Genomic DNA, 17,341 nt, shown 5'->3' with positions numbered 1-17,341 from the left:
GGTTTATAATTAATAAAATTATTTGGCTTTTTTCGAGTGCCATCCCTAATTACTTCCAATGTATTATCATTAAAGATTGAAAATTTTCTTTTAAGTATAGAGCCCTTAGGGCTAACATTAGAAAAATTCTAAGTAATTATATATATATATATATATATATATATATATATATATATATATATATATATATATATATATATATATATATATATCATTTAAGAATATGGTTTTACTGTTCACGGGATTATTATATTGGATAATTTTATTTATTGTCCATGTTTTTGTACTTTTGATGAAAAAATTTGTTTACGGGATTATTATATTCGATAATCTTATTTAGCATCCAAGTTTTTTGTAGTCCTGGTGAAAAATTAAGTAGGTTGTCCATCTCGTTTAACATTTAAGAATATGGTTTTATTGTTCACAAGATTGTTATATTCGATAATTTTATTTATTGTCCAAGTTTTTGTACTCCTTATGAAAAATTTGTTCACTGAACTATTATATTCAATAATTTTATTTATTGTCCAAGTTTTTGAACTCCCAATGAAAAAATTAAGTAGGTGGTCCATCTCGTTTAACTTAAATTTCTACTGAAAAAATTACCTGGGTCATCATTGTGTTTTACACCTATATTACGCAAAGCATCCCTGTATTTATATTTTGATTTGAGTGGTTGATATTGCGCATATTATACACGTTTATCTTCGCAATATCGGGTCGCAAATTGGTTAATTGCACAAGAATTGATGACATTTTGACGATTATTATTGAAGAAACGAATTTGAGAGTCAAGAAGTGTTTAGTGATGGTTTTTGAAGTAATTGAGGTATTTTCTACACCATGTTATCATTAGTATCATCTTTGTTATGTTTGGTGTGAGTTTGTTGAAGAAATACAAGGTAATTGAGAGAAGAATCAGATTTAGTTCATGTGCGCGACGCGCAAAATCAAGTTCCGGAGCGCACTACAAGGTGAAAGTCATGTCGACCTTGTTTTTAAGAGGTTACAGAATTGCATGTGTTAAGGTGTGACGTGCATTTTGAGCGCGCGACGCGCAACATCAAACAAATTGAAGGTTGATATTGCTCATCTACACTACGTTTCTCAAGCAATATCTACCTCGTTCTACTCGATTTTGATGTCCATTGTGCTTTAAAAGTGAAGAAATTGGGAAAAGTCGCGTTGTAGGCAGGATTGCAGTCTTGGTGATGAAATTGGTGTAAGATTGACCAAAGTGTGTGAAAAAGATCAAGAAAACTGCAAAGTGCTGAAATCAGCCCAAGAACAACGTTCCAGTCTATAAAAATGGCGTTCCATTATCCAGATTGACATTCCAAAACAAGGAACGACGTTCCACCTGGAGAAAAGGGCGTTCTAGATTTGAAGAACGACGTCCCATTACAAAGGAAATGAAGAAAATGGAAACAGAACATTTGAGCATTTAGAGGCTGAATTGGGAACGACTTTCATATTTATGGAACGACGTTCCATTTGAACGGGCACCAGAACGTCGTTCCAACTAAAGGAACGACGTTCCACTTGAAATCTGGGCAGAAATTTAAGTGGAGTATAAATTGAAAATGATGTTTGGTACAATTTGTAATTTTCATAGTTTGGTACATCTTATCTTTATTATTGCATAATGATGTTTGAATCTACTTTATTACTAGTATTTTGTTCTAGTCATGCTTGGTTAGATTCTATTATGTACTCTTGATTATGAAGCTTGTAAACTAAGGATTGTTCATCATTTATGTTTATGATCGTGTTTGGATGAAATTATGAGTTGTTGATTGAGTTTTGTTGTTAGAATTAGCTAAGAGATCCTTTGCTATCTTTTTTTTGGGCTTTACTTTGATTATATGAGTTGTGTAGCTTTCTTAGAGATTTAATTAGTGAAGCAACTTGTACTTCAACACTTAGGTGATCTAGACAATTAAATTGGAGATTTCAAGGGATTGGGTTCTTGGTTTGGATTGGTTTTTAATTGGTCCTTAATCAAAATAGTGGAGTTTGGGTTTCTTAAGGGATTTTGATTACCAAAGGGTTTTAGGAGAATTTAATCCAAGTTAAGTACTAATGACACTCTCATGATTCAACTAGATCATATTGATATAAGCTTATGGGAATTGCAAGTGTTGATTTGATCATTAGAACATCTAGTAGGGATACCAGAACACATAAGTTTGAACACGATTTGATCTTAAGTAGAACAAAAGAACAATCCAAATGCTTCAAGTGGAATAGTCAAGTGTGCATGCATTTATTATTTATAGTTACTTAATCATTTCTAGTTATTAGTTTATATTACAAGTGTTTTCTAAACTTTTCAAAATATAAAACCCCAATCAAACAAACCTTAGGATGATTATGAGTTTTCATCGATTCAACTAACAACTACCGCTTTCTTGGGATGAATCTTAAACGGAAAACTTATTAATACAACTACCGAGTCATTGTTTCTCGAGAGATTTTCATATAGTCGAGTCCAAGTTTAATTGAAGTATAAATTTAAAAGAAAGCATGTTTGCATCAAGCTCATCAAACTCTTTGGCGCCGCTGCCAGGACGCGGTTAGCTAGTTGGATTTTTGAGTCAAGCTTTCAATTGTTCGATCCTTTTGTAAGGATTTATCCTTACAAAAGTTAATTTTCTTGTTTTTATATATTATTATGTTTGGAGAAACCCGTGTTTTGTTTGTGATTGTGATCAAAGGTTCAGTACCACGGTGTATGAAAAGAAGATCCCAAAAGGATCAAGAGTTTGAACATTCTTATTCCGATTCGGAGAGGCACTTTCACGGGGTTTATAAGAGAAGGGAAGAAAGGGTTTTAAGGAAAAATATTGAATTATTACCTTTTGTATTGACGAAATGGATGGTGGTAATCCACAACAATCCATTTGGTGGGGATATTCCCAATATCCCACCACCCGTTAATGAAGAAAAACAAGTAGATCCAAATGATACACCTATGTGGGATGCTATCTTGATTGCACCAACGGTGGTGCCACCTGCTATTACTAAATCGCACATCGGGGCTGAAAATTGGAAGATCAAAGGAAATTTCTTCACCATGTTAAAGTATGTACAATTTTACAGTTTAATGCAAGAGAATCCTTTTGAGCATCTTCATATGTTTAATGACATTTGTGATCTTTACAAGCATAAGGATGTTAGTGAGGATGCATACAAGTTAAGGGCATTCCCCTTTTATCTTCAAGGTGATGCCAGGATTTGGTTAAGAAATCTACATTTCGACACCATTCGAACGTTCCAATATATGTGTGATACTTTCCTTAATCATTTCTTTCCACCATCGAAGGCAGAAAGACTTAAAATGGAGATCAATGCTTTTGCTCAAAGGGGTGATGAATCATTGTATGACACATGGATTCGTTTTAAGAAGATGTTGAGGGCATGTCCACCACACGATTTATCAAATAGATAGTACATCAACACTTTCTATCGGGGTACAAATGATAAGACAAGGCAAATCCTTAATTCATCCACAGGAGGTGTGTTCAATTATAAGTTACCAAACAACGCCGAGAAGTTACTAGAAGATATCTCGATTTATACTTATGATTGGAATCCCTCACCTAGGGATATGCCAAGAAAGAATATAGCTCAAGTGGAAAGTGATGACGGTCAAGTTACTCTTGCAAGCTTAAACAATCAATTTCAATCTTATGGTAAAGAGTTGAAGAAGATTCAACAATCCCTTGTTGCAATGCAAGTTGGATGAGAAAGATGCGATGGATCTCACCTTACAAAGAATTGTCCACAAATCAAATAATGCAATCAACTTGATTTGGATGATATCCCAATGAACTCGGATGCTCATGTTAACTATGTGGGCAACCAAAACTATCAAAGAAGCGGTTCATCAACCCAAACGAACAATTCTTACCAAGGCAACCAATGTTACTTCAACTAAAACCAAAGACAAGTTTCTTTCAACACCCAAAATAACCCACCACCCGGATTCAATAACCAAAACCGAAGCCAAGGCTACAACCAAAACCGGAGCAATAACTAACAAACACCAAACCAACGAACTTACAACAACCAACCTTACAACAATCAAATCAATCAAGGCTAACAACAAAAACAAGGTTATAATCAACCCCAAAATAACCAAGGTGGCAATCAAAACCATCAACAAAACACTCAACCACCTCAATCTTTAAGGAACTTAGAGGAGATTATGAAAAATTATATCAAGAAGGCGGAGACAACCGAGGCGTTTTTTGTTAAAAGAGAATGAGTTCTTAAAGCAACAACTAAAGCAACAACAAGCATCTTTCCAAAACCTTGAGAGCATCGTAGGAAGATTATCAAACCAAGTCATCGTGAGACCTCAAGGAACCTTACCATCGAATACACAAGTCAACCCCAACAATAATTACAACAATAACTAGAACAATCAACAACAATACCAAAACAACAACAACACAAGAACCATTCCTATTGAGAGCATCAACACCAACCAAAACCCAAATCAAAACCGAAATGAAAACGCCAATGCCGTAACCACTCGAAGTGGTCTAACCTTGAATGAGGGAAATGAAAGTCCCGAACCACAAACCTCTATCACCCAAGAACCACTACCAAGCTTTATCGAGGAGGAGACTGGGGTTAGTAAGGTCAAGGGTAAAGAAAAGGTCGAATCAATCGGGATTAAGGGTAAGGAAAAGGGTAATGAGCCTTTGAAGGCTATGAAAGCGGTTCCATATCCAAAAGCTTTAAGGAAGGACAAGTTGGCGGCTCAATACAAGAAGTTCCAAGTTATGATGAAAAATGTGACGGTCAACTTGAAGGTATTTCGTATGCCCGAGAGACATATTAAATTAATGTGGCTAATATGTTTTGATCCAAGTCGGGTCATACCCAATAACAAACTTACCGACACCTTATAAGTATTTAATCTTAACGATTGGGTCGTTAAATAAATACACGACACTTGAACTTTAGAAAATTGGTTTTCTAAAATATCATCACTTGAGATAAATTATTTGGATAATTTATATTTAATTATTTATAGGTTTAAATAATTATGTTGTGTTATATTTTATAAAAGGTTTATAAAATATGGAAGTAATATAACAATTACATGGTTTTATATATATATATATATATATATATATATATATATAACAAGTTTATATATATATAAGTAAAAGTCATTATTATATAAAAAAATGAAGAAGTGTGCAGAATTTTTTTAGTCTTCAAGGCAAGCACACATGCTCATTTTGTTGCTCCCAAAAAATACACAACTTCAAGGTGCATGGTACATTACTTGAACCAAGACTTGACCATGAGTTTTTCAAGTGTTTTTCTACATTTGAACTTGAAGAAAACTCTGCACAAAACCACCTCAGCAGCAGCCTGCTGCCGTGGCCCTTTTGGCACCAAAAGGAAGCTCAAAATTTGATTTTCAAGTTCATTTTAAGTGTCTAATGAAATCCTAACTAAAGGCTAGGGTGTTGGTGATAAGTTTGGGGTATTATCCCTTGAGGTTTCATAGTTTTGAAGCTTCATTCATCATCATTCTTTCACTTGCTGCTGTCCAGTTTTCAGGGTGCGAAAGAAGAGGGTTTGAAGCTAGGATTCAAGGTGATTAAAGTCTAGCCAATACAAGGGTGTGTTGGTACTTTGTTTCATCATCTTTCTCATCATTTTTCAAGCCATTTTCAGCCCTTAAACTTAGTTTAAGGAGGTATGACACTCTTATCTTTTCTTGTTATTTTGTAAGCATCATTTCACAACTTAATCCAAGATGGGATTTAGCTTTAATTGGTTTAAAAATAACAAGTTTAAATTCGTAAATTACACGCTTCCGTTTTGATTATAATCTTAAATGGTTTTAAGAGTTTTAAACTTGTTAAATCCCAACAATGGTATCTAGAGCCGAGGTTGTTGAAATATGCTTCGAATTGTTGTCTTTAAACCCACTATATTTGCATTCCAAGTACATGCATGAAAATGGAATACAATAATTTTCGGGTTTGGGTGGGTTTGAGGAGATGGCCGAATTTTGGAGGTTCTAAAAGGGGTTTGGAACTTGCCATTTTGGTCATTTTTGGTTGCATGTTAATGTTCACAATCCTAGCCTTGACCTTGTGTTGCATGCATGTGTGTTTGGTTGATTTATGATTCATTTGGTATGTATTATTATTCATTCATATGGCATGTAATAATTATTCAATTTGTTTGTAATAATTCATTCATTTGTTATGTAATTCATTTTATATTTGGTATGTAAAATAGAATAGGTTGTAATTTCATTTTCTAGATAAAATGTATTAGGATACATATTTTGTAAAAATGAAGATACAAGATCATGAAGACTTGAAGAACACAATGAAAGGACCCATTCATATACATTATAAACGATTCACAATAGTTGATTACATTGCGAGGTATTTGACCTCTATATGATACATTTTACAAACATTGCATTCGTTTTTAAAAGACAATCTTTCTTTACATCGAAAATTGACAGGCATGCATACCATTTCATAATATCCACTATCCAACTATAAATTGATTTAATAATAATCTTTGATGAACTCAATGACTCGAATGCAACGTTCTTCGAAATATGCTATTGAAGACTCCAAGTAATATCTTTAAAATGAGCAAATGCACAGCGGAAGATTTCTTTAACACCTGAGAATAAACATGCTTTAAAGTGTCAACCAAAAGGTTGGTGAGTTCATTAGTTTATCATAATCATTTATTTTCATCATTTTAATAGACCACAAGAATTTCATTTCCAGTTCTCATAAATATACGTCCCATGCATAGAGACAAAAAAAATCATTCATATGGTGAACACCTGGTAACCGACATTAACTAGATACATATAAGAATATCCCCTATCATTCCGGGATCCTCCTTCGGACATGATATAAATTTCGAAGTACTAAAGCATCCGGTACTTTGGATGGGGTTTGTTAGGCCCAATAGATCTATCTTTAGGATTCGCGTCAATTAGGGTGTCTGTTCCCTAATTCTTAGATTACCAGACTTTAATAAAAAGGGGCATATTCGATTTCGATAATTCAACCATAGAATGTAGTTTCAATTACTTGTGTCTATTTCGTCAAAACATTTATAAAAGCGCATGTATTCTCAGTCCCAAAAATATAAAGGGTAAAAAGGCAAATGAAACTCACCATACTGTATTTCGTAGTAAAAATACATATAACGTCATTGAACAAGTGCAAGGTTGGCCTCGGATTCACGAACCTAAATTAATTATATATATTTATGTGTTGGTCAATATTTGTCTAACAAATTAGGTCAAGTCATAGTGTACCACAATCCTAATGCTCGAGACTAATATGCAAAAGTCAACAAAAGTAAATTTGACTCAAAATAATTTCCAAAAATCTATACATGATTAATATATAGTTTAAATATCGTCGTTTTATATTTTTAAATATTTTTAAAAGATTTATTAGAGTAAATAATATAATTTATTTATTAATAAATAAAATTTTATATTATATTTATATAATAAAATATACTTTTATATATATTAAGTAATAAAATTTATAGGGTTCATTTAATATTATAAAGATAATATGATAGGTATTATTAAAGTAAGTTATTACACGTAGTAAAATATGTTTGTATCAAATATTTATTTGATAAAATAATATCTATAATGATAGTAAGTAAAAGTTGTATTATTTTGTAATAATAATTATTATTATAAAAATATCAATATTTATAATTACTAAGATGACATTATGATAAAATGATAATTCTAATTATGATAACTTTAATATTTACGATAATTTTTAATATTATCTTTAAAATAATAATTCTATTTGAAATAATAATAATAATGATATTTTATAGTAACAATGACATTTCTATTAAAATGATAATTTTTGTTAAAATGATAGTTTTAATACTAACGATAATTTTAATAATAATAGTAATGATAAAAATAATAAGAACGATAATTTTATCTAAATCAATATCTTATAATATTTTAATTTCATCATGATACTCTTACCCATTATTTCCTAATCGTTTCGTTTAATTGCTTTTAATCGTCTTTTATATCATGTTCGTAATAATGATAATAATAGTAATCAAAATAATTAGGTGTTACAAATATTTGTTTTAATTACACTAATATTAATAATGATAGTTACTATAACATTATTAACGATAATACTAATAATTATCTTAATGATAATATAGTAATAATAATATTAACAATAACAATAACCATTTTTAAATAATGATATATATATTAATAATGATAATAATAATAATAATAATAATAATAATACCAATAATAATAATAATAATAATAATAATAATAATAATAATAATAATAATAATAATAATAATAATAATAATAATAATTGGATAATAATAATAATACTAATTATAACTTTAACGATAATAACGATAGTAATAATAAAAAAATAATAATTTTTTTAATGATAAATCCTTTTATTGATAAAGATAATAATAATAATAATAATAATAATAATAATAATAATAATAATAATAATAATAATAATAATAATAATAATAAGATAAAACTGGAACGACGATAATAACGACGATAATAATAATCATTTTTAATAATAATACAAAAATTCGATGGACTATAACTTCAAATCCGTTCATCGAAATCATTCGATATCTAAATGAAAAGTTCTTAATTTTTCGCTAGCTTTCCAACAACATGCATATCTTATACCTTATCTCAGTCGCATATATAACTAATTCAGGATTCAACATAACCTAACTAAAGGCAATATCAAAAGTACAAACATGCATAATCCTATATACTCGAGCACTAGTCAGGGATACACTATTAGTATATAAAAGTTAAATTATGAGTACTCACGTATCAATATTGAGATTCAATATTGCAGGAAAGGTACGTAGACGCAACGGAGATGATAAATACTATATTGACCTCGCGAGCATACCCATGAACCATACCCAATCACCTCCATAGCTATAACCCATAATTTCCTTAATCCAATCCCACTCGAAAAACAATTTCGAAATCACTCGGACAGTACTCTGACGTAATATTTATGTATACTAATAATATCTTGAAATAATATGGAGTAAATATATATATGTAAATCGATTGAGAGAGTTTAGAGAAAAATATTTTCAAGTTTCTATGAAATAATGAAGCCTATTGAATTCTATTTATAATAGATTTTTGAATTATTAAAGTGAATTATTAAAGTATGAATTATTAAAGTGAATTATTAAAGTATGAATTATTAAAGTGAATTATTAAAGTAAATTATTAAAGTATGAATTATTAAAGTATGAATTATTAAAGTGAATTATTAAAGTTAAAGTTAAAGTAAAGTAAAAATAAAGTAAAGGTAAAGTTTAAGTATAGTAAAAGTATAAAACTACATAATACGTATAATACGCGTATAAATATATATAATATTAATTTAAATCATTATATATATTTAATAAAATAAAATATAAATATCGTTATCTTTATCATACTAGTTAAGTAATGAGTTGTCAAAAGTGGTTCTAGATATTTATAAAAGTTATATACGTTTTAATAATAAAGTTCTTTTTAAACTGAAAACGTTTTTGTACGTTTGAAACTAAATAGATCAATCGAGTCTTTATGAGATTCAATCTTCCACTATCCTTTGTCTAGTTCTCAATGATTAACAATTTGTTCTTATTTATAAATCACTTTACCATTTTCTGAATATTGTTAAAATAGAAAGATTTCTCAAATCAACGTGGGCTTTTCAACAGAGACTTGTAATCATAATTGAATATATCTGATAATTCAATCATTTGATCTTATCTTCTAATTCCATTGATAAACATTTTGAAACAGATACAATCATATAAAGTATTTAATCTAATATTTTGTTTACGTTTCAAGTTATAATATATATATACACATATACATATATAATCATATTCATTTAATGGTTCGTGAATCGTTGGAACTTGGTCGAGGTCGAATGAATGTATGAACATAGTTTAAAATTCTTGAAATTTAACTTAACAAATATTGCTTATCGTGTCGGAAACATATAAAGATTAAAGTTTAAATTTGGTTGGAAATTTCTGGGTTGTCACAGTACCTACCCGTTAAAGAAATTTCGTCCCGAAATTTGAGTGGAAAGCTCGTGAATGATAATAAGTATGTTTTCATGATGCATACGGGCTGAAAATTAGAGTTTTATTATCAGCGAATAATTTAGATAAACAATCCATTTATATGAAGAGTACGAATGAAGCTAACATAGAAGAGTGAAATGAGTAAGTGTAGATTCATCTTATCATTTGACGTAGATATGATTGATTCCCAGATTTCAAGGGATTTGGAGAAAATCTTCTTAATAAGATTTGACTCTCCGGTAATCAAGGGAATTAGGATCCGCTTTAAATGCGATCGTCCATTTTAATTGTTCTGTCGGAGATTTTCTTATAAATTCACCTCCTTCGTTTCCTTACAACTCAAACCTTCTGTTGATGCATTTTATGCAAGTCCCTAGACATCTACCCACGTCCATTGCAGGTACAACAGTTTACAGGCCACCATGATTGTTCGTTATTATACTATCCGTGTTTGTATGTGGTTACAGGAACTGCAGGAACGAGATTTGGATGTTTGACTATGTTAGACTTAGTCAGACATCCGAGTGAAGCCTCACTCGTACGGCTGATAGGCTCATACGCACGGTTGATACTGAGCTAAGTCACAGTTACAACCTAAATGAGAAGACACGAGTGAGTGATCACCCGTACAGCTGATGAAGCCAACTCGTATGTGTGATGGATGAATCGTACGGGTGAGTCAACAGCAGGGGTATATAAAGTCTTATGTTCTTCATTTTAGGTTAAGCCTCTCATTTGTTACACACACTCAGATCTGGTGAGCTCCTCCGATTCTCTCTCAACCCAAATCACCCAGGTGGTGAATAATAGCTCTAGGTGTTGATCTAATCACACTTGATTTAGTTATGGTATGACTAAATTAATCCCAAAACGCTTAACCTACTTACTAGAGGGTTTGATTCACTTATTCCGTCATTGTGTGAGTTAAATCTGTTGATTTCTAAGTTCCTAGTCATGTTTCATCACCTTCTATTCTTTCCCCCTCAACTCATATTTTAAAGTGTTCATCAATATGCTCCATCCAGTTCTGATTCTCGATATACTTATAACTTTCATATCGGTCATTCTTCTTTTTCATCTACCGCCAGAAGAATCTATTTACTTCTACTATACTCTTGGGTTTATAGTGTTTCTAGTTCTCCCGTATCTTTATATTGCTATATGCATCGATATATATGGTTTATAATTTTTGGTTTGTCGTTGGGATTTATATCTTCCCTTATATTTCAAAGTCTCTGTTTCTATTTTCTATAATCATTGTCATCCACAGTTAATGCTCTCTTTTATTTACTGCAATTTATACCCCAATTTCTATTTCGGAGTTTTGTCCTTTCGTTTCTTCTTCTTGCGATTAAGCACCGCTTGTAATGGTCCAGAATTCACAGATATGAATTTCGGAATGAACATTGTTAATGTTCTAGGAAGGAAATTGTGATGGCACGATCTTGACTTGTCAAATTACTAGAATACCTTGGAAAAGGCCGAATCATCAAGAAATATTTTCTTGATATTTTAGAGGTTAAATAGAATACAAGAGTCGTATAACATAGCACATGATGATGTTATGATCTGTGAATCATCACGTTCCATTTAGAAACTCAGCATGAATTACTGTAATATAATCACGTTGATCAAGTGTCATTATATTATACTAACTCATGCTTCAGTTTCCAACACTACTTCAAAAACATTCATAGTTTAAACTCAAAGGTTTACAGAGTATAGGAACTAAACAGTTTCCTTTTTGATGTAATCCAGATAGCGCAAAGAGATAAATGATTCCAGATAAGAATAGGTAAGAAAATATCTTCAGAAATATGGAGGATATTTATAATGAAAGATATGATGATATTTTAGAATATCTAAGATCAGAGGATGATGAAGAATATTATTCACAAGGGTTTAGAGTCAGGAGTAAGGTATTTAATAATAATTTCAGCAGACACTGAATCATTTGGATTCTTTGAAGGCAGGTTTAGTCTTTGTGATTTGTCCATAGCCTCCTTCATGGTTTGCTTAATCCGTTTTCCAGTTCCAAACCTTCTCTTTTTCTAAGCTTTTCCAACACACTATCCTTTATTATCAAACTTTTGACTGTTAAGGTCGTTTACAGTTTTTGCTGCTTCATCAGCATTTTCCAAACTTCGGAGAACTAGTTCGCAGTTTAGGGTGTTTTTCAGAAACTTCACATTCAAAGTATATAAGTCTAGGAGATAGACGTTATATATACACCTATAACTGTTGGCAGAGACATGCTGCAAGATTTCAAAATACTAATTGCTGATTCCCAGTAATTGGCATGACAATTCTTGTTACAAGATGCGGATGAGTAAATGATGGGGTTTCGATAAATATAATGACTTTTCGGAAAGTCAAAGATCAGTGAAGTTGTTGGTAAGTTTATTTTTAATGTGGTGAGACATAAAAGGTTCTCCGGTAACAATGACGAAAGGGCAACGTCTATATCAAGGCTATAATAAGACTGTTTCAACTGAAAAGTCGAAGTTGACTTGCTAAAGCTGTGACAAAACTGACTAATTTGAAAAGGAATCGCAAAGTTATTTTTGCTAATAAATGCCAAAGGGTCTGACACGGATACGTGTTAAATTATGACTCTGGTTTCGAGAGCTTTTCAGATGCAAGACTGTGGTTAATATGTGGTTGGATCATTATCTCGATTGTTTATTATTTGAAGTGTCTTCAGGAATTTTGAAGGATTTTGAACACAGATTGTAATCGTTAATATACATTTGATGTTCTAACACACTTTTGAAGTCAAAGTATAGCTTTGAAAGATGTAGGAATCTAAAAGTTATAGTACCGATTATATCTCGAATTAAATTCTGAGATTTTAAAATCAGAATATGTAATTGGGTTTGAATTAGTATGGTTGTTTTAATTTCTATGAAAGAATGTATATTATTGTGAAAGTAGGAAGTATAATTGATAATTTGCTTAATCTGATTCGAAGAATGTAACATATTAATTGTGAATTTATATATATCTCTCGGGTATTACCTTCCCGTTAAAAAATTTTGACAATTAATATTTTGTACATAAGAATTTTATTACAGTCTTTATGAAAATATATATGTATATATTCTCCTCAGATGTAACATAGATTTTAATGAGTTAATACTAAATTAAACTCATCCGATTTACGGTTGGAACTAGAATTGAATAATTCCTTGAAGGCTTTAGAGGTTACATAAGTATTTCTTCAATAATATTGAAATTATGAATCAATACTTCGTTATTTGTTGAGATGTGATGTTGGTTTTCGTTAAATTCTTGTGAACTTCGCAAAGTACGAATGATGTTATCTGAAAAGTTTCGGTTACATCAATGATGAAGTGTAAAATCAAATATATACTTGATTTATTAGGAATTGGAATTTGTTGAATTGAGACAGAGATTGTAGTTAACGATGGTTAAGTCGCGGGCGAGGGACGTACATTATTGCATATTTATAATATGAATTAACCGAGTAGTTAAGATTCACACACAATAGCTTAGCACGGAAAGATTTATTTTTTATTTCAAAATATATATATAAAAAATATATATATATATAATTTCTTCAGAGGGAATGAGTTAATTCTTCATAACTTGTTGATACAATATACACGTTATTGATTCGTAATGATGTCCACAGTGATTCTTGAACTGACGGAGTTTGTGATATTATAGGTATTGTTGATTCTGATGTTGACTGTACTGACGATGCTGGTGACGTTGACGGTACTGTTGATGCTGTTGTTAAAACAAGTTTAACTTGTTAATCACACACCATTTTTGTCAGGGTTTCTACTCTTCCTTCTATCATTTTGGTTCGCTTAACTGATTTATGGTTAGGGCTAGATTAGATAATCTCTAAGACTTTAGAGATTATATAATCGCCGCGGAATGTTTCTCCAATGAAGTTATGAATTAATACTTCGTCAGTTATTGTTGTTGGTACTCCTTGGTATCTATGGTGCGTATGACGTTGATGCTAGTGGGACAGATTGTGAAGTTGAGGTTTACAACGCGGTTGTGGTTGGAGGTGGTAATGGTACTGTTGGCGTTGATGATGGTGGTACTGGTTATGCTGCTGGTGCTGCTGCTGGTGTTTGTAATCTCTGCACCATATTCTCCAAAGCCACTACCCGAGCGCGAAGTTCGTTGACTTCTTCTATTATTTCAGGATGATTGTTGGTCGGAACGAGCGGATAAATAAAATCTAGAATTTGATGTAGTATATAATCGTGACGAGATACCCTGGAAATGAGAGAGAAAATGGTGTCTCGAACAGGTTCGCCGGTAAGTGCTTCAGGTTCTTCGCCAAGAGGGCAATGTGGTGGATGGAAAGGATCGCCTTCTTCTTGTTTCCAATGATTGAGGAGGCTACGAACCCATCCCCAATTCATCCAGAATAGGTGATGACTGATTGGTTGATCCATTCCGGTCACACTGCTTTCGGAGCTTGAGTGAGATTCCATTTCGGAATCCGAGTGACTTGAACTGATGACAAATTCCATTTCGTACGATTGGATAAAGGATTTTCGATATAAAATGATTTTTCGGCTATCGGGTGGTATTCTATTTACATAGGATATCTATATATAGAGATCAAAAGATTTCATAGATTACGGAGGAATTTGCGGGATATGTCAGGCAAAGTTTAAAGTAACAGATACGATAAGATATGATTTAGCAGATACGCTAAGATATGAATTTTGTCTATACACTACTCATGCAATTAATGTAGCAAGACGTGTCTAGACTAATAATGATAAGTAGATAATTTCCTATGGATGATAAGCAGATGATTTCCGACTAGAAATGATAAGCAAAACTTTTGACATGCAGACACGGTCGAAGTCCAGACTCACTAATGCATCCTAACGACTTATCAGTTAGACACACTAATGCAGACCTGGTTCGCTAAGACCACCGCTCTGATACCAACTGAAAGGACCCGTTCATATACATTATAAACGATTCACAATAGTTGATTACATTGCGAGGTATTTGACCTCTATATGATACATTTTACAAACATTGCATTCGTTTTTAAAAGACAATCTTTCTTTACATCGAAAATTGACAGGCATGCATACCATTTCATAATATCCACTATCCAACTATAAATTGATTTAATAATAATCTTTGATGAACTCAATGACTCGAATGCAACGTTCTTCGAAATATGCTATTGAAGACTCCAAGTAATATCTTTAAAATGAGCAAATGCACAGCGGAAGATTTCTTTAACACTTGAGAATAAACATGCTTTAAAGTGTCAACCAAAAGGTTGGTGAGTTCATTAGTTTATCATAATCATTTATTTCCATCATTTTAATAGACCACAAGAATTTCATTTCCAGTTCTCATAAATATACGTCCCATGCATAGAGACAAAAACAATCATTCATATGGTGAACACCTGGTAACCGACATTAACTAGATACATATAAGAATATCCCCTATCATTCCGGGATCCTCCTTCGGACATGATATAAATTTCGAAGTACTAAAGCATCCGGTACTTTGGATGGGGTTTGTTAGGCCCAATAGATCTATCTTTAGGATTCGCGTCAATTAGGGTGTCTGTTCCCTAATTCTTAGATTACCAGACTTTAATAAAAAGGGGCATATTCGATTTCGATAATTCAACCATAGAATGTAGTTTCAATTACTTGTGTCTATTTCGTCAAAACATTTATAAAAGCGCATGTATTCTCAGTCCCAAAAATATAAAGGGTAAAAAGGCAAATGAAACTCACCATACTGTATTTCGTAGTAAAAATACATATAACGTCATTGAACAAGTGCAAGGTTGGCCTCGGATTCACGAACCTAAATTAATTATATATATTTATGTGTTGGTCAATATTTGTCTAACAAATTAGGTCAAGTCATAGTGTACCACAATCCTAATGCTCGAGACTAATATGCAAAAGTCAACAAAAGTAAATTTGACTCAAAATAATTTCCAAAAATCTATACATGATTAATATATAGTTTAAATATCGTCGTTTTATATTTTTAAATATTTTTAAAAGATTTATTAGAGTAAATAATATAATTTATTTATTAATAAATAAAATTTTATATTATATTTATATAATAAAATATACTTTTATATATATTAAGTAATAAAATTTATAGGGTTCATTTAATATTATAAAGATAATATGATAGGTATTATTAAAGTAAGTTATTACACGTAGTAAAATATGTTTGTATCAAATATTTATTTGATAAAATAATATCTATAATGATAGTAAGTAAAAGTTGTATTATTTTGTAATAATAATTATTATTATAAAAATATCAATATTTATAATTACTAAGATGACATTATGATAAAATGATAATTCTAATTATGATAACTTTAATATTTACGATAATTTTTAATATTATATTTAAAATAATAATTCTATTTGAAATAATAATAATAATGATATTTTATAGTAACAATGACATTTCTATTAAAATGATAATTTTTGTTAAAATGATAGTTTTAATACTAACGATAATTTTAATAATAATAGTAATGATAAAAATAATAAGAACGATAATTTTATCTAAATCAATATCTTATAATATTTTAATTTCATCATGATACTCTTACCCATTATTTCCTAATCGTTTCGTTTAATTGCTTTTAATCGTCTTTTATATCATGTTCGTAATAATGATAATAATAGTAATCAAAATAATTAGGTGTTACAAATATTTGTTTTAATTACACTAATATTAATAATGATAGTTACTATAACATTATTAACGATAATACTAATAATTATCTTAATGATAATATAGTAATAATAATATTAACAATAACAATAACCATTTTTAAATAATGATATATATATTAATAATGATAATAATAATAATAATAATAATGCCAATAATAATAATAATAATAATAATAATAATAATAATAATAATAATAATAATAATAATAATAATAATAATAATAATAATTGGATAATAATAATAATACTAATTATAACTTTAACGATAATAACGATAGTAATAATAAAAAAATAATAATTTTTTTAATGATAAATCCTTTTATTGATAAAGATAATAATAATAATAATAATAATAATAATAATAATAATAATAATAATAATAATAATAATAATAATAATAATAATAATAATAATAATAATAATAATAA

This window comes from Rutidosis leptorrhynchoides, chromosome 3 (genome assembly GCF_046630445.1).
Source record: "Rutidosis leptorrhynchoides isolate AG116_Rl617_1_P2 chromosome 3, CSIRO_AGI_Rlap_v1, whole genome shotgun sequence".
Lineage (NCBI taxonomy): Eukaryota > Viridiplantae > Streptophyta > Magnoliopsida > Asterales > Asteraceae > Rutidosis > Rutidosis leptorrhynchoides.
This window is presented reverse-complemented; position numbering follows the sequence as displayed.